This window comes from Tripterygium wilfordii, chromosome 20 (assembly GCF_013401445.1).
Source record: "Tripterygium wilfordii isolate XIE 37 chromosome 20, ASM1340144v1, whole genome shotgun sequence".
Lineage (NCBI taxonomy): Eukaryota > Viridiplantae > Streptophyta > Magnoliopsida > Celastrales > Celastraceae > Tripterygium > Tripterygium wilfordii.
The window spans coordinates 8,620,877-8,644,698 of record NC_052251.1 but is presented as its reverse complement, the minus strand read 5'-3'; the positions used below and the strand labels follow the sequence as shown (position 1 = coordinate 8,644,698).

General features: G+C 36.2%; 1 long non-coding RNA gene and 1 pseudogene across 1 annotated transcript; one reads left to right on the top strand and one right to left on the bottom strand.

Annotated features, from left to right (window-relative positions):
* Positions 1-625: 625 nt before the first annotated feature.
* Positions 626-2,433, top strand: LOC119987505. Its single transcript, XR_005465455.1, has 3 exons — positions 626-932; positions 1,926-1,983; positions 2,137-2,433. It is a non-coding gene; the product is annotated as an uncharacterized LOC119987505 (long non-coding RNA).
* Positions 2,434-18,725: 16,292 nt separating this feature from the next.
* Positions 18,726-23,734, bottom strand: LOC119986528 (annotated as a pseudogene).
* Positions 23,735-23,822: the final 88 nt, after the last annotated feature.

Below are 23,822 nucleotides of genomic sequence, written 5' to 3'. Positions count from 1 at the left end.
TTCAAGGAACCCGCAGTGTATTTAACAGTGAACGTGAATCTCTGGAGAAAATTCACCCATGTCACGTAATAAAAAGAAAGTTTGGATTGGTTGTTAATGTGCTTGAGAGCCTCATGATCCAAGTATAACACAAATTCATCATGAATTAAGTAGCAATACTAGTGGTGGAGAGCTCGCACGATAGCATAAAATCCCATATTGTAGACATTGTAGTTAAGTTTAGCTCCAGAAAATTTCTCACTGAAGAAGGCAACTGGTTTGCCATGTTGACTCAAAATAGCTCCGATTCCTACCTTGGAAACATCGCAATGGAGCTCAAAAGGTTGGGTAAAATTCTGTAAAATGATTAGAGGTGCATTGATAAGAACTCTTTTGATTTGTTGAAAAAAGAGAGTAGCGTCACGGTTTTACAAGACTCTTTGTCCCTTCATGCAGTCTGTAAGGGATGCCATTGTAGAATTGAAGTTAGCAATAAACCTGTGGTAAAACAAAGCCAAACCGTGGAAGTTGCATAGTTCAAACAGTGTTTGTAATACCCCGTCCTACAAAATAAATAAATAAATAAAAAGGGCTTAGTTATGAAAAGAGTAAAATTGTGGGGTAAAAAGAATTATTAGAAGGGCTTAAAGAATATTTGAAATGAAGTTGGGGTCAAATAAGTAAAATGACAAAATAAATGATCGTAAAACAAAAACAAAAACAAAAAAATAAAAATAAAAATATAGGAATGGGCGAAGGCGCATACCTTCACCCGAAAACAATTTTAAAAAGAAAAAAAAAAGGAGAAGCTTTTGGCTTCTTTCCTACACACTCAAATTCCACTCGGTAGCTCCACTGCGACAAAATTCTGGTGAGCTTTCCGGCTGACCAAGGCTTTATTTGGTAGGAGTCTACACCCCCTTCATTGGCTTATAGAAAGAGAAGGGATTAAGGTAAGTCTTTGAACCTAGGGTTTGTGGATTAAATGGGTCATGGAGGTTTTGATTCAAATTGAGTTTTTCTTTACCTAATAGCTCAAATTAGATTCTAATCATGTTCTACTACTAGGTTCAAGTGTGGGTTGTGAACCAATCCAAGAGGAGAGTTTGATTTCTTCATTTGGTGGCACTAATTAGTTTCAAGTTAAGATTTATTGTCTCAAATTGTTCTAATTAAGGTTGGGTTGACATGATAAATAATATATGGTGGGATTAGATTGTTTAACCTTTGAATTTAAGGTAGAATGTGGATTTCTAAGAAATGGGTTGGATTTTAGAGTATGGAATGTGAGACTTGAGTGATTGGTGAACATGAAAATATTGATGGAGCTTATTTCATTGAATAGGTTAGTGAATTTGCACCGAGTATACGTTGTTTTTGTGGTTAGAACTTGCAAATTGCTTTGAGGTAGGGATTTTCCCCATTTTTGTTGGATTCTTCAAATTTCGCAAAGATGCCTTGAATTTCCTCTTCTTGGATATCATATTATTATTTGGTTTAGTAAGTCCATTTGGGCTACTCTTTGTTTGTTCCAAAGAGGGCTAAGACCCTATTTTATTCCTATTATTTGCTATCTCTATAATTGATTATTCATTGTACATTAAACTTGGAAATGTCAAGCTTGATTGACATGTTTGAAATGTTCTTCATGAAATGTTGATGTATGTGCACATTGTATTCTTTTGTGCATTATTAGCGGCATGGTGGATAACCGGGTATAGACTCGGTTGTTTCACATTAGGTGTTGGTGGATTGGGGGTTTATGTGATATTGGACTAAGAGGATTCCCAGTGATTGGGTCTCTTGTGTGGATATACGAGATTATGGACTCAAGAGGGTGCCCTGTGATTGGGACTCTTGAGAGGATATTAGGACAAGAGGGTTCCCTGTGATTGGGACTTTTGTGTATGATATTTAACGTTCTTGAGTATTTACCGATGTTTCAGATATCTGGTGCTTGTAAATGCTCGAGAATGATGAGATATTGTTGGTTGATCATTGGAGGTGAGTTTGGAGGTTCGGTTGGATAATCCGGGTGCATATTTTATCATGGACATATTGCTACATTTACTTTATTGAAACTTCAGTCTTTATTTATACTCTATTTATATCCCTACTTGGGCATTCGACTCATACCCTGATTTCTTATCCCTTCAGGTGAGTCTGCTTCTGATGTAGGTCCTCCAGATCAGTAGGAGGGGGCGTGATCGTGGTGGCCTGGGCGGATGATTGACTTATGTTTTGGACTTTGGATGTCTTTTATTTGATTTGGATATATATTTATGTATTATGAGATTGTATTTCTGGATTTATGTTGGATGACCATGAGGGTGCTCCGGGTTTTTGGGACTCCTGTATCGGATAGTATGGAGATGGATATAGGCCATGAGGATCTTGGTTTGGATTAGATGTTTGGATTCTGTTGGATATTATGTCATATTTGAATTTCTTTTATATTTTTTTTTTGCAGGGAGGCATTCTCCAATTTATAGGGAGATGCTATCCCATTTTACGCTTGATTTATTGTTGTGTGTGGTGTTGTTGTGTCATTTTTCTCCTTTTCCTCATGCTCCGAGGGTCGGGGCGTGGTAGTGTTCGTGGTTTGGGTCATTCATGAATCGCAGCAACCTTAGCATCATCAATCGTGATCCCACCTGTTGAAATATTATACCTCAACAACAAGATTTTTTCTTCCGGAAAAGTGCATTTGTTGAGGCCCCCGAAAAGTCTTTCCCTCCACAGAACCAGCAGTACCTCTCTAAGATGATGAAGATGCGAATTGGAATAAGCAATGTAGATTAAGATGTTGTCGAAATAAATGACGACAAATTTGCCAATGAAAGGGCATAAAATCTGGTTCATGAACCGTGTGAAGGTACTCAGCGCATTAGACAAGCAAAACAGCATCACAACCCACTCATAAAGGCCTTTACGCATTTTGAATGTTGTCTTCCATTCATCACTAGGGTGTATGCGAATTTGGTGATATCCACTTTTCATTATCATCACTCTTCTCAAGTTTATTTTGATATTCTTCCTCAACCTCGATTAATAAGTGTAGTACCCGATTTTCGTCCGGCTAAAATACAAAAAAATACAAAAATGAGAAAAAACACAAAAATGCAAAAAAACACATTTGTTGTACCTATAAGCCCATAAATATTCTCTTTCTTGGATTCTTAAGCCCACAAATACTCATATCTTAGCCCAATTCATACCAACCTATGTTCAACATTTGTTGGCCCATTTCATGAAGAGCTAATTTGCTTGTGTCCACTACCATCTTGACCAATGTCTTGATTATCATTTGAAAGCCCACCACATGATTTGTCAAACCCATTACTATTTCCACCTATACATATATACACATATATGTATATCTCTCTTGACATCATTCCATGCATCACCATCATTTTAGTGCAAATTGATGTGCAACTCCACTTAAATTCAATGGTGGTGACTCCATTTACATTCAATGGTGGTGAATCCATCATTTTAGTGCAAATTCAATGGTGGTGACTCCATTTACATTCAATGGTGGTGAATCCACTTACTTAGTGCAAATTGGTTATTCAATGGTGGTGACTCCACTTAGGTTGCCATGGTTGGTCATTCAATGGATGGGTAGCTCCTAATTTCCTATAAATAGAGAGCTAAGGGAGAGAGCTAAAGGAGGAGAGCAAGATAGAGCTAGGGGAGAGAGCTAAGGGAAGAGAGCAAAAATAGAGAGCTAGGGGGGAAGAAAAAGAAAAAGAGAGAAAGAAAAGGGGAGAAACTTCTTGCTATCAAGTTCATCAATCATCAAGCTTTCCTGTTATTTTTTTTGCTACAACAATCTTCTCCAATGCGAGCCTCTACAATCAAGGACTTCAAACTGCAGGATTTTCAAGACCCTAATCTGTCCGAGATTAGCAGACTGCTTTAAACTTTGAATTTTGCTCTGAAATTTTGATATAGTGTTTATTGAGGTGTTGTGACATTGTATATAAAATTTCGTTGCATTTCGACCTCATTTGATAGGTGAAATCAGAGTTGAAAAATCTGTGCGCAGTGTGTGGTTTGAAAATCTGTTTTGTGCAAATCTTGATTCTTTGATATATAGGTCATTTCAATTAAAGAAATCATAAGTTGATTTCCTTTATTTGAATTATGAACCTTATTTGATTTCATTTATGAATTTGCCATAAGTTGGCAATAATAGGTTAAATTGATAGATGACACTTTTCCAAATAATCATTTATACCATAAGTTGGTATTTAAAATTAAACCTACCAAAAGTTGGTAGGTCATTTTATCATTTATGCCATAAGTTGGTATTTAAAATTAAACCTACTAAAAGTTGGTAGGGCATTTTATTAAATAAACCATAAGTTGGTATCTAAAATTAAACCTACCAAAAGTTGGTGGGACATTTTATCATTAACACCATAAGTTGGTGTTCAAAATTAAACCTACCAAAAGTTGGTAGGACATTTTATCATTAACACCATAAGTTGGTGTTCAAAATTAAACCTACCAAAAGTTGGTAGGACGTTTTATCGTTAACATCATAAGTTGGTGTTTTAAAATTAAATCTATCAAAAGTTGGTAGTGTGTCTCCAAATAAAAAAACTATCATAAGTTGATAGTAATATTATAATTTTTTTTAATGCTATCATAAGTTGATAGTATTCTTACAAATCTTTTCCCAAAACTATCATAAGTGGATAGTGTTATTTTAAACCTATTTTCAAATAAAAACTATCATAAATTGATAGTAATATTCCAAGCTTTCTTTTTCAAACACTATCATAAGTTGATAAGTGTGTTGAAAGTAATAATTCAAACTTTAACAATTACACCTTGCAAAGAGCAAGTTTCCATAAGATAGCCATTAGATTAATCCGGGTAACCGTTTTCAAACGGGAGTTGTGGGGTGCCTAACACCTTCCCCACACTCAATCGATCCTCGTACCCTTTTCTCTGGTTCGCAGGTCTTTTCGGTGTCCAATTGCACCTTAAATCAATTGGTGGCGACTCTAAACATTTTTCATCCTTTCAAACGTCGGACTGCGTCGTGACCCCGGTTGCGACAATAAGGCCTTGTGATGTAGATTTAACTGCAAGCGCACAAATCGCACAAGTAATAAAGAGATGAGTAAATTATCATTTCCACTAGGAATGTGTTGGCAATAGAAATCAATGTCAAACAAGCAACAATTATGCAAATTGGGTAAAAAGGATGAGTGATTGGTTTCGATTTTAACTAAACTAATTAAGAAGAACAAAGACAAATCAAACACAAGTATGTAATCGAAGATGGAAAGCACTAGGGTACTTAACTTCACCTCACCTATCCAATTCAATTCCCTTGGTCCCTTAATCCCTAATTCCTCTCTCAATAATGACAATCGATTTCCCAACCTATTCAATGTTCTATTCCTAGATACATCAAACGTATCTTCAATGTAAATCCCTGTTATTCCTAACAATCGGATTAATATATCAAAAACCCATTAAGAACTATGGAAATCATTTAGCGATTGCATAAGTCACAAACCTATATTCCTATGGTTCATGCACTCTATGTCATCTATGGCTTGAGGCAAACCCTAGATATCTCCTTCCGGTCTCAATCTAGGCAACAAATCAATTGAATGATGGCCAAACATTCAAAAGCATTAATCACACCCATAGACAATCAAGAGAGAGAGAGAAATCAAGAAATAAGGAAACCAAGTTTATTGAATCTTCAAGGTTTGGTTACATTAAGACCCTAGTAAGAAATCTAGCCACTCATGGAAGCAAAACACATCATTAAACAAAGGAAATCAACCATAGAAACTAGGATAGAAAAGGATAGAGAAAACCCCCTTGTAGACCCTCTTCTTCTCCAAACTCCAATGGTGGCTCCAAGCTCTCCAATGGTGGTAGAATGTGTAAGAATGTGAGAGAGACCCTTCTAAAAACCCTAAAAACTACCTATTTATACCTCCCTAAACTCCTATGTCGTTTCTCATACAAGTTCGGGTCGTTTTGGTTCGGACCCACTTGAATTCAGAGTTTTTTCACGAAATTTGTTGTGCTATGAATAGTAACTCCGATCGATCGGAAAAATCCATGAATTTTTGAGTGTTTTGGTAGGTCCAATCAATCGAGAATGGTTCCGATTGATCGGAAATTGATTCTGGAGTCCAAATCTTCATTTTGCACTCTTTTCCTCCCTTTCTTGCCTTGACACCTACAATATGCAAATATAGTTTTCTTAGGCAATATCAACTCTTAATCAACTCAAAATGAGATGAACTTATGTGTAAAGGATGCACAAATGTATGTATATATTTGGCATATCACCTTGCCACCACGATCAATTTTACGACAATAAACTATTCTATGCCCCTACTCTCCGTACATTTGAAACACCTAACACCCGTACTAGGCACCTGATTCGAAGGACTGGGTTATGTTGATTTGTCAAGGCACTGAGTTCAGGTTTGCTGTTAGATCTGCTTCCAATGTTACTGCCCACAGCACTTCCGCCCCAAAAATGCTCGATACCCCTTCTATTCAACTTGTTCTCCAATTGTTTTGCCTACAGGTACGCTTTAGTGACAGTAAATAAGTCGAACATGTTCAACACATCTTGAAATTGCACACGCAAACCCCCAATGTACCGAGACACCAATTGTTCCTCTCACTTCGCTAGATCATTCCTTGCAATCAATTGGTAGAAATATATCGTGTAACCATCCGCAAACTCTGTAGTTGTTGATACAACATGCGAACATAATTGTGCGACATAAATGTTTCATGGTATATTTCTTCATTTTATCCTAGGAATCCACCTTCTTCTTCGTTTGCCAAACCTTGTTCAATTTATGTTGTTGCCATCATGCAGTCGCTCATGCTCGAAGCCTCGTAGCAACTAAAGGCACTTGTTTGTGTATTGGCACCTCCTTGAAGTCAAGTACCTCATCTACTGCGTATAACCAATCCATAAATTCTTCTACGCATAACCCTCCAGCAAACTCTGGTTATCCATACGAAGACTGGACTCCCACCTATTAGCATTTACAACACGAGGTACCCCCCCATGGCGATCATTGGGTCTCCCCCTGTGGTTGGTGATTCAGCTTCATATCCTGCAAGGTAGTGGTAATGTTCGTCATTTGTCGAGTTAGTATAGCTACTTGTTCGGATAGCCACGCTACACTGTCACGACTGTCAACCTCTCCACCATATGCCTCCTTACTAGTATGCTTCCTAGGCGGCATTTCACTGCGACCAAGTTTAGAGGGAGAAAATAGCCCATGTTCGACTTCTATTCCATCTAACAAAATTTAATAAAAACCCATGATAGTGATAATAAATATATTATCTCATCACAGTTAAAATGATAGTCACCATGCGTTTCAATCAATCAATCTTAATTTATAATTTGTGTATTGATTAGGTTAATTGGTATCTTAATTTATAATTTTTCATAGAGACATAATATGAGTTTTAAAATACTATTGGGCCTCCCTGACGTCTCAACAATTCCAATATGTTACACACACACATACATTCGTATGTATTTATATATATAATATAATATATATTATATATTATATTATATAATATATATTATTTTGTTTGGTTATAACCGTAACCATAACCGAAAAAACCGTAACCGAAAAAATATCTGAAAAATTTACTAAAATCATAACCGTATCTGAAATCGTAACCGAAAAAATTGAATAATCATGGTTACTGATCGGTTCTCGATTGTGGATACCCCTACCAAATAGAATACCACAATAAGGAGCAGTAAATACAATCTCAGCCTTGGATGATTCCACTAAATACTAAGGTAAAAGGGAAGAACGACTGAGAAAGTTTTCTCGTTTTAATTTCTACAACTAACTACCAAACAAAACCTTAGAACCATGAGCCAAAACTGAAATACAGGCCCAACATTAAAAGTCCAGCTAACAAGAGGAAAGAATGATACAAGCCCAATACAAACACTAGGAAATAAAACAAGGGAAATCTATCTATCTATATATCTATATACTTTACTTTAAAGTTCCTAAAATTGGGCGCGAGTCCCAAGTGTTTTTCTTATTCTCGCGTATGGGCTTTGCCAGTGATCAAAATGTGTGATAGTACATACCGTTTGATTATTTTAACGACCTTTCATCCTGGGCGATCAACTGATACATGCACCTACTCCAGTTATCTCTTCCTGCACACATCTCCTCTTTCATCCATAAGAACCTCTCCAAGGGAGACATCAAATGGGATACCAAAAGCCATAAAATGCCAATTTGATGTCCCAAAATACAAAACCAAGCCTCCAATGGGAACATCAAAGAGGTAATCAAAAATGGTTCTCCACTTCTCCAGATGCAAAATTGGTTCTAGAGGAGAGAGAAATAGAGAAGATGCAAATGGTGGAGGGAAAGTACAAACAACCGTTGGTGTCTCCAATGGCTCTATCTCAGTTCTCTTTATATTCATCGATCTTTCACGCTAAAATCACAATCATCTCTGATTTTAGACCCATTGCCTCTCTCTCTCACTTGATTAACTCCTAGGGTGGTCTCTGTTCCACCTCGTTCTCCCTCGTTGAAGATTTGGGTATGATATTGGCTTTTCTGATTTGTTTCTAATCTTGGATTTTCTAATTTTGGGTTTTCTAGGTTTCTGATTTTGGGTTTTATTGTTGACAATAACTGATTTGTTCCGTCATCTCTATTTCAGTGGGGTTTTTGTTTACGGTTTTTCGATTCATTTTGCTTTTTGGATATTTGCTTTAGAGTGATTCATGGTGATGATATCTGGTTTTGGATTATTAATTTTTGGATTTGCTTTATCTAATTTTTGGCTTATTGCTCGGGTGAGGGACCCAATGGGCATTGGTGATAATGAATTGCGACAACTTCATGTTAAACATTGTCAATAATTTTTTCTTTACTAGATGGATCCTCAGTACTATGATAGTTATACGGATCTCTTTAATAGCAATTCATCGGCATATAAAGAAACTTTGAACAAATGCATTACGAGATGGAAATAATGGCCAAAGACATAAGTGGAATGGATCCAATGGTTGTAATTTATTGGGATAGATTGAAGTAGGATATTATGATGAAGATGGGTTTAATTTGATCAAATTTGTATTAGTTTAAACTTAATTTGAAAAATGTTTGCGTTGTAATTTTATCAAAATTTAAATTATTAATCATTTAACTTTTGTTAAATTATTTTTAATATTGGAGATGGACTTCCTTAGACTAGTTTAAATGAACTAATTTAAATGAGTTTGAGAAATGATTACTCATGTATTATTTGGGTTGGAGTTATATTTTTTTGAGAAATTAAATGAGGTATGAAATATTGTAGCAGAAATTAAATGATTGTTTTGATGTTTACCTTGGAGTTGCTCTATAACGGGTTGGGTTTTTTGGAAAAATAACACTTTTCAAAACCCATTTTTGAAATATAACTCACTTTTTAAAAAAAATGAAATCTAACACTTTTTTGAAAGGAATTGTCTTAAATATCCTTATTTCACATTATTTCATTCAAAAATCCTTTCCCCTTCCTGCGACATCACCTTTCACTTCGTTCTTCTTTCTCTTCGTTCTTCGTCCATTGCGACATCACCTTTTTTTCTAAATGGAACGGTTGGTTGTTAGCAATGACGATAACTATTTACTTGAACAATCAGAGTTATTTACTCAACCAAATATAGTATTACTCGAACATATACATCATTTCCATTTAGAAAAAAATGTATTATTCGAACATATAAACTATATACTCGAACATATAAACTATTTACTCGAACAAATATTTATAATACTCGAACATATACATCATTTACTCGAACAAGAAAATGTATAACAAAAAAATGTTCTTCACATCTCTTATTAACTCCTTTAGACTTCAAAACGACGCCTTGCCGATCTCTTTCCGAATCTCAACTGGGGTAAGCTGAGTTGACTTTTAGGTCTTCAAAATCAGTCCTCGGAAACATATTATAACAACAAAACACATGAGCGGATCAAAAGTTACGGATGGTCAAAGTTGAAAACTAAAATACTCGAACAATAAAACGAAATACTCTAACAAAAAATATGAAATACTCAAACAGATACAACAAAATACTCGAACAACAAATATGAAATACTTGAACAGATAAAACAAAATACTCGAAACAACAAATATGCAATACTAGAATATAGCACACAAAGTACCCTAAACTGCTCAAATGAATTATAGAACATATAAACTATATACTCGAACATATAAACTATTTACTCGAACAAATATTTATAATACTTGAACATATACACCATTTACTCGAACAAGAAAATGTATAACAAAAAAATATTCTTCACATCTCTTATTAACTCCGTTAGACTTCAAAATGACGCCTTTTCAATCTCCTTTCGAATCTCACCTAGGATAAACCCTAATTGACTTTTAGGTCTTCAAAATCAGTAATCAGAAACATACTATAATAAGAAAACACAAGAGCGGATCAAAAGTTACGAACGGTGAAAGTTGAAAAACTGAAATACTCGAACAACAAATCTGAAATAATTGAACAGATAAAACAAAATACTCGAAACAACAAATATGCAATACTGGAATATAGCACACAAAGTACCCTAAACTGCTCGAATGAATACTCGAAACCCAAAGCACTATTAGATTGAAAAACTCATACTCGAATCACAAATACAAAATTAAATAAAACATACCCATGAATAACCAGGTGTAGAGGAGAGGTTGAATGAGGCAAAAATTGTAGATTAACAGTGTCGAAGTGAAAGAAGAATGAAGTGAAAGAAGAACATAGAGAAAAAAAGAACGAAGAGAAAGAAGAACGAAGGGTGATGTTGCAGGAAGGGAAAATGATTTTTGAATTAAACAATGTGGAATTAATGGTATTTGGGACAATTTCTTTTAAAAAAATATTAGATTTCATGTTTTTAAAAAAATGGGTTAGATTTTGGAAAAAGAGTTTTGAAAAGTGGTACTTTTCCAAAAAAAACCCTAACGGCTTGGCACGGGAGATTGGGTTGGGGTCTATTTTCTGCGCTGTTTTCTTCTAATGTATCCGTTTCTCTCTGATGAGAGAAATCTTCCCTCTTTGCAGACTCTCTCAGCATTCGATTAGGGTTCGATCGTCGTTAGGGTGCTTCGCGCGGCCTCTGTTCGGATCCATGATGGCGACAGGTATGGATTTTCAATTGTTTGTTGTGATTCTTTCTTCAATCGATCTAATTGCATTGTCTTTTCTCTCTCTTCTGTTCCTCTCTTTTGATTTTCGGTATTTGTCTCCTTTCCGGGCTACGCCGGATTTGCTGAGGAAGCAAGTTACTTCTGTCGGTTAAGCTGTGCAGTGATTTTATGGGTGGATATACCTTATTTCTTTGGCCGTCGTCGATTTCATGTATCTGTGGGGGTGTGTTGTTCCCTTGCTCGTGATAAATTTTAGGTATGGCCATTGTTCTTCTTCGTCTCCTGTTACGAAATATGTTTGTTTAGTGGTGTCAGGCTTTCTTTGAATAGGTGCACAATAGTTACTTGAAAAAAGAAGTTCTACTATTTTTTATTCTACCTGCAGTTTGTCATGGAGACTTGGCGCCAATAATGGAGGAAAAAGATATCAGCTTGAAGTCCTCAGACTTTATGTGGAATCCTCTGTCATGAGTTATGGAGGCTGCTGCTAATGCTATCTTGGCTATTGCTCTTGCTAATGGAGTAGTGAGTAACACCTGTCGGGGTTCTCATTTCATATAGAAATCAGGTTCGAATTTCTTGGTGTGATTTTACAGTTGTGAAAGAGTGCAACTTTTTCTATGTGATTTTACAGTTATGGACCCCATATTGTACATGTTGATACCTGAATTATCTTGATTACGGATACCTACCACAGTTATGGACCCCAAATTGTACATGTTGATACCTGAATTTTCTTGATTATGGATACTTACATAACTGAAACAATCAAATGAAAAACGTTTGACTGGTATGTAAAGAACGACAAAAGGACAAATATGACTATCAAATAATGCAGGTAAATAGTTTACTTTGTTTTATTTTTGATTCACTCAATTTGAGTGCTATGCTCAATGAGTAGCTCTGACCGCACTTAGTTTTGTTTTGTCTTTAATTGTGTCATTTTGAGTTCCATTGTTTTGGAGTCTTTTTCTTTTTTCGCATTCTTAGTTCTCGGTGGTTATAGTGCATGCAACACTGAACCTGGAATTGGTTGAATGTGTTTCGACCATCTTCTGAAAACAAAGGAAGACAATTTTCATCTCATGATGGAAGGCTCATATTAGTTGGACAATTACTTGCTATTTGGATATAGGGTAACTGTTTTGATGATTAATTGTACATGTTCCACGCTTTTAGAGCATGTTATGATGATACTTCACTGCTGGAAAGTGAAATGTGTTCTTGTGTGGTGTTGGCTTTTTACTTTCATTAAGAAGGAAGGAATATAGTCATTTTGAAAGGAAAAAAAAAGACATCTTTGAGTCTCATTTGCGTATTGGATTAGCAGTCAGGGGATAGTCATTTTAAATTCAGGGTTATTATTGAAGATGCTTGGCCAAATATTTTTTACTTATCTCATACAGGTTTGGATGCTTCTGGGTAGGGTTCATGTTGTTTCAAAGAGATGTATAGATGCTCCAATTGTTTCTTGTAGAGTTTGCATTGAACAAAAACCTTGGTTTACCAATCTGGTAATGAACAATTTTGCCATAACCTATAATAGGTTTGTAAAATATGTTTACAGAACTTTTAATGGATGAAATTATGTTCTTAACTAAAATTGGGTCAATTTTCTTTAAATTGAAGGAGTTGATGTTATGCTACTCATTTCAATTATTTAATAGATGAACTAAGTTGTATTCTTCTCTTCCTGTTGTATGATAAAATGGTAGTCCCTGGCATTTGACGTTATGTCTCAACCAAATTGCAAGTTTGAGATTTATCACACCCACAGCAAAGCGTGCCATGGAAGAAGAAAATAAAAACGTAATTAGCTTCACTGAAGAGGGTGTCGCATTCAACTGGCGCCATTGACTCTTAGATGAATTTCCTTCAGGTAACTAAATTGGTTTTATGCCTTTCTTTGGACAGGTTTTGTTTGAATACTTACTGGATTTTGTGTTTTAGACTTAACAGTGCTTGTTTTGGTTATTCGATCTCTCTCGTTATAAAATACTTATGTTTGATTCTCACTATAAAATACTTGCTAGATTTTTGTTTACAGTGCTTCTTTTGGCTATTCGTCTCTCTCTCTATAAAATATTTCAGTTTGATTCTCCTTTCTTTTTGTGTTTTTTCAGGCGAGAGCTACGCTTCATGCGAGCGAAAGTGAGGACAAAGCAAGAGACAGCTTCCTTGTGAAAATATAACTATTAGAAAATAGATTTGTTGATTAGACAATATATTTGTTGATCATAACTACTCATTGTGATGCTTAATCTTTGTATTTGAAGAAAACATAACTATGAACTATCTTGAATACAAAAAGCTTTGTGCATGTTTTCATATGGCTATTATGGTTTTGTTTCCATGAAAGCACTCGCTCTAGGGTAATGCTTCAATGTGTTTGACAAGGTATTTGACAAAATTTATCAAAGTACATTGGTTTCATGAAATACAATGTTAACATCTGTTTTTACTCATCCGAAATAATCGAAGTCACTTTGGGCCCACGGCAACGCGCGGGTTCCACCCTAGTAGAATATAGATAAGTCGGACTAGGCATTCCTGCACTCATAGTTCTTCATGAACAGAACAGCTACATGATCCACATCACTCTTGGTTTTGGATTTTTTTCCTTCAGTTTATGATTGTAAGCGGATGGTTAAATGTTGGTGTTGTTGATACAGTATTACGGCTTCCTTATGATTTGTGTGCCTTTTCTGAGTATTTGAAATTTGTTTACATGGTTCTTTTTGTTATGGTGATAGTTTTAAGAAGGGTAATAATGCAGAAGGAGGGCAACGTAGGGAAACGTACCTGCAGTGAATTTTCAATCTTGGATATCATTCTAATGCTCTCGCTAATTCTCACTGCAGATCTATTTACCACAGGGATAGACACCCAAGCAGTGGTTGTTGATATTAACTTTGATTTTCCAAAGAACTCAAGAGACATACCTGCATAGGGTCTCATCTCACTGTCTTCGATTTTCCATTTAATTTACAGATTGTGTCAAAATTTTCTGTTCTAATGAATATTATGTTATGCAGGTGGGTCCATCTGGAAGGTTTGGACACCTTGGGTTGGCAGTGAATTTATCACCTATGAGGACCGCTTTAACTGTATGTATATTCTTTCTTTGTCTTTCTTTTGCTTCTAAAATTTGAATGCCAATTTTGATGGTGGACTTCCTATTCAAATATGTACAGGATCGAGCAAGAGCTTGGTACCGAAATTAAACAAATTCCTCCACATATTAATCATGCAATTTATTGTCTTTCTATCTATCCTTGGATGCAGGCCTGATTCCTGCTACCAGTGCTGCTACCCAGTTGAGAATTGTGGCCTCCAACCCTCTAAGGTAACCCGCAATGAAAGCAGGAACCGAGCATGAATCATTATTGAAGAATGGTGTGAGGATTCCTTGCAGTTTATTTGCCAGATTGGGATTTGTTACTTAATGTCCCCTTGCCTTCTCTTTTTTGTTCCTTCCTTTGTTCTTTACTTATTTTTGTGCAATATTCGTTTTATATCATTCCTTTAGGCATATGCAGGTTGATTTGATACCTCTAAAGTATAATTTCTTTGAGGTGTTTAGGATCCCTTAACCCTAAATATATATGATACTTACTATCTTTATAGCCTTGGATTCCTTGCGGTTTATTTGCCGCATTGGGATGTGTTACTTTCTGTCCCCGTGCCTTCTCTTTTTGTTCCTTTTCCCTTTTTTTTTTTTTTGTGCAATATTCGTTTGTATATCATTCCTTTATGCATATGCAGGTTGATACCTCTATGGTATAATTTTTTGAGGTGTTTAGGATCCTTGGACCATAATTTGGTGCACTTGACACTGTTGTCTTTGTGGTTACTCGATGAATTGGTGAAGTAGTAACTTTTGGTTTCTTACCTTGATATTTTAACTTAAAGCAATGTAGGCTTTAGTCTGGGACATGTTCTTGATAATATCACCAATAATTAGAAAATTTGAGCACAATCCTTCTCGATGCTGGATGGGATCTGGAACCCAAAGCTTCCACTTCAGATCTATTTACCAGGGGATAGACACCCAAGCGGTGAATGTCGTTATCAATTTTTGATTTACCAAATAACTAATAGACATACCTGCATAGGGTCTCTTCTCGCTGTCTTTGATTTTCCATTTAATTTGCAGATTGTATCAGCTTTTATGTTCTAATGAATATTATCATTATGCAGCTTGGAAGATCTGCAAGGTTTGGACACCTTGGGTTGGTGGTGAATTTCACCACCTATCAGGATCGCTTTAACTTGTATATATTTCCTTCCTTTTGTCTTTCTTCTCCTTCTAAAATTTGAATGCCAATTTAATGGTGGACGGTGGACTTCCTATTCAGACAGGTACAGGATCTTGCTACCGAAATTAAACAAATTTCTCCACACGCATATGTGCGTGTGTGTTATTTCCCTTGCAAAATTACAGATCATCTCTGCGATGGAATATGTTTTCAGTCATTGAAAAAGAGGTATAGATACGAAAAGAAAACAAATTTGACACCTTCCACCATTGTATTGTTTAAATCAAATGCTTATTTCTATGTGCAGTCGCCATAAAGACAATAGTAATGGCCTTCTGTTTTCTAGCACATCTTCTCAGAGCTAGGCAAATTGTCACTTATTTCTTAAACCTATTTTTTTGGTATCTATGATTTAGTTGATTTGTAACTCATTGGGGTCTTTGACTGAAAATTTTGCGATTCCCGTTGGCAATCTGTTTGCCAGCATTCGTTTGGTGGTTTTTTTTATATATTTCTCATTCCCTTTCCATTGTACGCCTTCTCTTTGTTTGTGTGTCTGTAATTGTTGTTTTCTTGCACTTATTCCTTCAGAGCAGTGTGTTTGGATCTTGGTTTACTAGCTTTTGTTGTGTACCACTACCAGGTTTGTTGTGATTTCTTTTATTTTTTTGCTTAAAATTGTTTAAATGTTGTGAGAGAAACAAACAGTCAAAGGGTCTTCTAGGATGTAGACTGGAACTGAAAATTTTCAGCAATGAACAAGTTAATGGAGGAGAATGATCGACTGATATGTGAAATTTGCTTTTGTAGGTGTATGTTTTTTCCCCTTTGTATATCTTTTGTGATTTGTTTACTTCTAATATGTTTTTTTTTATATATATATATATACATATTTTGCTTTGAATTTTTTAAAGCCTTTAAATCGTGAAGAAATTAAGATTATATTTTTTTAGTGTGAATTATATATAGAAATAGTTTGTTCTCTTTGGCATATAGTTCGGAATTTCAGTAAGGATCTACGTGGCAGATAAAGAAATTGGAGGCTGTTGGATATTGATATGAAAGGTAGTCTTTTTGTAATAATTTTTTTTTGAATATTTTGGTTCATTATTTCCAATTGCATTTTTTAAAGAATTCAGATGGATCAACACATGTTCCAAATCCAAGACCTCTTTCATATTTTCTTATGACGTATAGTTATATATCTTAAAAAAGATGCAAGGGAAATGAAATAATGTAGGACGGAGTTTTCTTATATCCATTGGGTGTATATTAACGATAGCTACTAGCAGAGCCTCTTAACCCTTAATTTTTTTTAACAGTTCAGCTTCCATGCTCTTCAGCTATCAGTTGTTCTGAGGATTAATTATTTTTGGTAATCAGCTTATTGAGTCATGATTGTGTTAGTGTTTTCTTTGAATATATTCCTCCTCTTACCTTCACTTTCATGGTGTGCTGCAACTGTGTTTTTTTTTTTACACAAACGCTGACGGTATTGAGGTTAGTTCTTGACTATGTTATATGCTTATAGAGGTTTGTTTCGTCTTTTGATTGTTTTGCTGTTGCATTTGCTGTCATGGAGGAACAATTCATACTCAGAATTCCACCTTCTATTGCAGAGAGGTTAAATCAGCTTTGCAGTGAAATGCTTCTTTCTAACTCATTGGATTTGTCATTTTCTGGTAAGCATATACTTTCCTTGCATTTATCTATAGAAATTGTAGCAGATTTGATCAAGTGTCAGCAGTATATTTCTCACACGCGCAAAAGAACACACGCGCTCTGTTACTGTACAACAGTACAAATGCAAACCCCAAACCCTCTCATGCTCACCTGGTTTCTCCCCAAAATCAACAAGCATGGCCTCTGCATCAGAACCACCGGGAGTGATTGTGAAGAACAGATTTCTGGGCTTCCTCATCTGACAATCCATCCCCTCGACCGCCATTTTCTTCCTCTTCAAATCCTTTATCCTCTCTTCACTTGCTTCCACTGCTCGTAACAAGATACCCTTTTTACCCTTGCTCGTTGGCTTTTTTTCCTTCCTTAGCTTCCACCTCTCCCAGCTCCTCTTCTCAATCTCCATCTCCATCATCTCTTCCCCTTGGCCCTGCCTAGCCACTTGAGCTTGTGCTCGGTATATCACTATATTGCGCTTCCTCCTTGTCCCGTCGGGTGAGTCGCAGCTGCCGTCTTATTTCCAGCATCATGCAAAGGTCTCGTTGGGGTTCATTCTGTTTGTTGCCGCGGCATGTGTCTCCAGATTGGTGTTGGTGGTGTCTATCTGTTCGTTGAGCGAGGATTCAGGTGTAATAATACGAATAGGGGTTAGGAGTTTAGCTATTGGGTTGGTTTATGGTTTTTTTTTTTTTTAATCTCTATACGCGGTGGTGGGTTTTGGAGTTCCCCATTATTCAGGTAACTCTGTACAGCTTTGTCTTCATTAATCTCGTGTCCATGTGTGCTTTGTGATAATGTTCTCTCTAGGCTTTCCACTATGTTCTTGCTCATTGATAATTTCTTTCAGTGAATTCCAGTATGGAGGATCTTTTAGAATGAATTCACCTCGTATTCATTATTGAAACAAATATTCACGAGTTTTTCTTACTTCAATAAAAGAACTTGAGCGTGTTACATCTCATGTAGAAATTAAAATAAAAGTGAAAAATCATTAAAATATCTTATATAGCACAGGATATTCATAGACAAGCCTAAGTGACTGAAACTTAACTTTAGGTTGAGCAAAGGCACACTTGGATCATTTTACTGCAGTCTACGACAACTTTACCTTGATTTTGAAGTTTTACAGGGAGAAAACTGGACCTAAAATGTAAGGTCTCACTTAGCCTTGTTTTGATGACTTATTAGCTATATGCATGATGGGCTGATGACAATCATTCTGATTGGTGGAGTTATTGATGATTAGTTGTTTGTGTACTTATTTAGTTGTGTTAGTAGTCGAATAAGAGACTTACATAATTTAATCTCTTCCCCTGGTTTGGTTAGTATTGATAATCTCATCTGGCCTTCTGTAGAAATGGGTTAATTTGTATTTGTGGTCTTTTTGTTTCTTGGATGGAAGAATATGCTATACTTTAATTTCTTCTGAACTATCACTTGACGCATGAAAAATTGTTCATCACTTTTCTTTGACTGACAGACGGTTCCTCAATTTTCTGCTGTCTTGGTGGGAGGTAGGGGAGACTGATTTTTTTTTTCCCAAACATAAGAAGTTATTTTTTCTGTTAATTTCCATCTTTTTTCTTGTTGAATTTTCATAAAAGATATAAAAATAAAATAAATAAAAACTTGATATTATTTCACTTAATTGAATTACTTGCTAAATTTATTTTTTTTGATAATCGTGCCAATGGCAGCTTTACGCATGGTGTGCCAGGACAGTTGCCTCTGTGACGGCACGCTCACATGGTGAAGACGGATATGGGGTTGCCCAACTCTCTGGCGGCAATGCTGCTGTTAATCTGAGTGCTTTTATCTTGCTTGCTTGCTGTTGAAGCGTTCATGGGTAAAAAAACCAGCTTGCAATCTCCAAATCATCTGACAGGAGCAGCTGGGATCAGATGGGCTACACAGAGCTCAGGAAGAAGAGAGATTGTGGTTAACAAAAAGAGAGATGGACGTTTACACTCCAAAGCGTATGCCATGGCTGATGTTCTAAGGACCTCAATTTATTGCATGGTGTCTGTTTTCCATGAGGAGATGCTGACTAGTGCCAAGGGAAGCAACATTGGAAAGAATTGGATAATTAGCAGGCGCAGCAAACCACCTTTCGGACCCGTGAGCTGCTCGTACAAAAATTGCTACATTTCCTGGATTTCAGAGCTAGTTAACTTTCCGGCTCAAGCTCATATTACTTGTCCTCAGTTTTGTTTTCATCTTGCCAATAGCTCACTCATGTAGAAATGCCAAATATAATCCAGAGTGGTAGACAGAAAGTGAGATGGAAAAGAGCAGATGACATGGATCATCTAAAATACGTTCTGTGATCGATGAAGCCCTCAGGAGTTTGCTGCCATTGATATGCCCTATTTAATTCCGTTTGATCATGTCATTTTGGACTTGCCCTGGATGGCTGGAAATACGGTGAGTGAGAACTGGTGAACCAGTCTCTTGCTAGAAACTGAAGACATTAAGAGATCAGATGGAGGAGAACCTTGAGGGGATCTGATAATTTCATGTGGGTTTTGTTAATCTTTTGTCCTTGAATCTGTTCTTGAAATGATTCTCTGCGCATGTATTATTTGATGAAGTTCATACAACAACTCAAGTTGAAAGTGTTGGGCATGTTTATCAGCTTTTCATCTGATGCACTAGGCAAACTTTAAGTTCTAGCCTCTGGGGAATGCAATCAGCCCAATGGGCGGATGAAGTCCATTAGTGGACCGGACCCGTGGAAATGTAAAATCAAGGATTCTTGGCAACTGGAAATTAAAAGAAATGGGGTATTTATTGGGCCATGAACAAAGATGCTTCAAACATTTAAAGAAAGAACAATCAATGCCTACAATATTTTAAATTTAAGCCCCCAACCAATAGAACTTAACTGAATATTTTCAACATCAATGTTTTTTCTGCAACTGTTCCACCCTAGTTGTTTCTCCATTCTATGATGGATATTCCATTTCACTATTAAGCAGCACAGACAGAAAAATGAATTCTAGAATTGCAAAAGCTGAAGTGTGAATAAAAGGACTAACCCAGAAGCTCCTTCTTAGAAAAGTCGAGCCTGTTCTCATGACTCCCTTCATCAATAGACCACCAACCCAATGACCTAAACTTCACAGATTGCAAAAGCAGAAGTACAGAGTTACTAATTCAGTGATTCCCAAGCATCGGACACTTGTACCGATTAAAAAGAGGTAAGTTCATGCCTTGAAGGGTTGTCTCCTGATAAACAAGCCTGCCTTACCTGGAACCAGGATGCAAGAAATCCAAGTAGTCATAAGCTCTTGAAGAGAATGTAAAATATCTTCCTGAGCCAGCCCCATTTTTCAGTAAAAGCACAAATTTCTCCACCAACTTAGAAGCAGCAAATATAACACCAGCTCCTTGAAGTACGAAAAGATGAGAAAAAAGATGAGGTAGAGGTATATTTCTAGCACCAGTAGGTGTTCCCTGAAATTTTAATCACTACATATGGGGGTTATAAGGCATCCAACCAAGAAGCCATGTCCAGAAACCAGAAGCCTGTGTACCTCTAAGCGCATACAAAGGAGCACTTGGAAACCAATTACTGGGATTTTCATAACATGGCCACAGGCCGCACATTCCATCCATTTGCTGATCCTCCTCAGAAGAACTTACTAAACCACTATTCCAGTCAAGATATCTGACAGTAGTTGAAGATGAAGTAGCTTCTCTTGCGCTAGAATTTATGTGAATCTCCGGATTAGACCACTTTGTACAAACAAGAAAGGCAAAGCACTCCGCGATGCTGCAGAAAAGATATGCAGATACATCACTATTTTACATCTTTAAACAAAATATTCTTCATCCATCCACTCAAGGCAACACACAATAAAGCAAACAAAAGTTTCACGGCAATATCAGACAAGAATTTCCCAAAATTTATAAATAAGTCCCACCAACAAAGGGCACCTACATCGCCTGAAATAATGCATCAGATAATCAGAAACTAGCCACCATTAACCCATATAAAAACAGCACCTATAGATAGCTATAGACATACACTAAGATACAGTAGAGCAGCCAAATCATTCAAAGATACTCGGCAGTTACACCAAGATCCAAGTGAGGGAGAGATCTGATAAAAGGTGAGAGAACTAAATAATGTGAGAGAGAGAGCACTTAGGAAATTTACTACATAGGAGGATGAAAACTGTAGCAGCCACAAAGAAAACCATTGAAATTGCCACCCAGAAGTGCTACAGACAATAGATTGAAACAAGTAAAATAGGCATAAAAAGTCTTCAAAGCCATTGGTAAAAATTTAGGCTCTAGTAAACTTGGGTATAACATACAACTAGAAAACTTACAGGTAGGGTCTCCCATATTTCTTCATCACTCATGCTTTCCTCATCTCCTGGCATGAGAGCCCTGCACATTCTGTATAACAAATGACATCAATTGCCAAGTTGAAGAATAATTAGTTATTCTTCAATTATTAGCTTGCTTGAGAAACCAGACAGAATGTACACATGTTAAATACATCAACTTTGAAAATCTAAAAACTGGCATGCAGTTGTGTGTGATTGCATTCATCCATTGGTAAATCCAGGTTTGCTTCTACGAGTATCATATAATGAAACATTAATACAAGAACAGCAATTTCTTAAAATATGCATATTACCCTAGTAATTCATAGACATATCTCGGATAAATGGAATTACTACTACAAGATTGAAAAGAGCTGGACCACCATTAGCATCCTAGCCACCAAATTTCCTGTCAAATAAGTTCCTTCATGTAATCAGTTTAAAAGAAAAAAATGGAGAAAAGAGAGAGAGAAAGTGGCAGACAAAAGGCACGATGGCAGAAATGGGTTTTGTCATGGTTTGAGAGAAGGCTATCCTCCCTTCTTTTTCATTTTAGTAATGGAAGTTTTGAGTAGAACATTGATTATGACGGCAGAAAATGAGTGGCTGTACGGCCTCAACATGAGCAGGGATAAGGAGAATATTAAGATTTCAAATATACTATTTGATTTTATTGCCTGCTATTGAAGTAATTGGTACTGGAGTAGGTCACGGATGAGTGCAAAAAGAGGGTATAATTTTAGCTTTACTATTCTTTACTATACCCCCCAGGGTGCATTGTTTCTAATTTTGGGACAAGTAATTAACCCGGATGAACACTTTCACCTAGGAAGCAAACCCCTCCAACTTGTTACACACTGAACAAACATGCCCCTAGAATGATTCTCGCATGAGCCTTGGTCTTAAAACTCCAAAAAGTGCATTAAAGAGTGCATCTTTAAATCTGTAAGCACCTCTACTAGTAAGTTGTATACCTTTTTCCACATTTCATTAACCTATTAACACCTCCCCATGCATTTAACTTTTTATCTATACAGGCTTGCCTCTATAAATAGAGAAACCATGGTTCATAGAGGATTATATCGCACTCACTCTACACTTTTTCCATGATCACTTACGAAAGAATAAGCCGGAAATGTTTTTCTAAGAAACAGCAGAAAACGTCCGGCCAAATTTTTATAAAACCAGCACAAAAGTAAAAAAGAGATGCAACTAATGAAGTATATCTCAATAAAATGGGTGAAATTGCTTGAAGTAATTCAGAGCAATATGTTTAGCGGTAAAAGGATCAACTGATTGAATTAGAGTTAAGACCACCTTGGCAACAGGAACCAATATATGATTTTCTAGAGAGATGAATGCTGAGCATACCTGAAATTGTCAATTAAACGGCAATAAAAGAAAAAAAGACAATCTTCAAGTTTACTGCTGCAGAACCATTAACTGTGGAATATAACAGAATATTAGTAAGCTTGAAGACATAAAGACACTGAGTTATACAAGAATAAAAAAAGCTCTTCGTTTCAAGCTATACTATTTTATTCAGCCAACAATGGCACACACATCATATGCAGATAGTCACAAAATGAAATGCTTATGAAGTACTATAAGGAACTAATATTTCCAATCAATTCTACATTACATTTCCTAGACGAACTCCAACATTTATGTGTGTGTGTGTGTGTGTGTGTGTGGTGGGGGGTGGAAAGAAAGACAACACCACCCTAGTTGCCAATATTCAGTAATATAGAATAATTTTAGGGTGTTGATTATATACCATAAGGCATAAACACTTTCCAGATGTATACAAAGGAGCAGCACAAATGCAATAAGCAATGGTTTTGCGACAATTGCATGGCAAGGTGCCCACTGGTCAACAAAGTAAGAAAAAATTAATAGTATATATACAGTCAATAAGATCTTTTAATATCACATTTTCATATCCAGAAGAAGAGAAAGGAGTTGGGATTTGTATCTTACTTTTTGAGAAACAGTTTTTATGGATAGGTATCAAAAAGAATACATGGCGATTATGGGGGACTGAAGGAGCAGGTAAAGAAAATCTTCCTCTGGCAACAACAGCATGAAATGTCCAAAGCGTGAAAAAAACTACCCTGCATATCAAATTAAACAAACACGGAAATTACCCCACAAACATTACATTAATTGTATATGGAAACTTTATATTGCTTTCAAATACTGAACCAACAAAATTGTATTTACGAACCAACTAAAGATGCACACTAAATCAACAAGATTGTATTTACGAACTACTTGAACCAACACAAGCTTCCAAGGTATATACAATTCTCTTTATCTCCAGTGTCCACAAGTATTAATAGTCCTACTA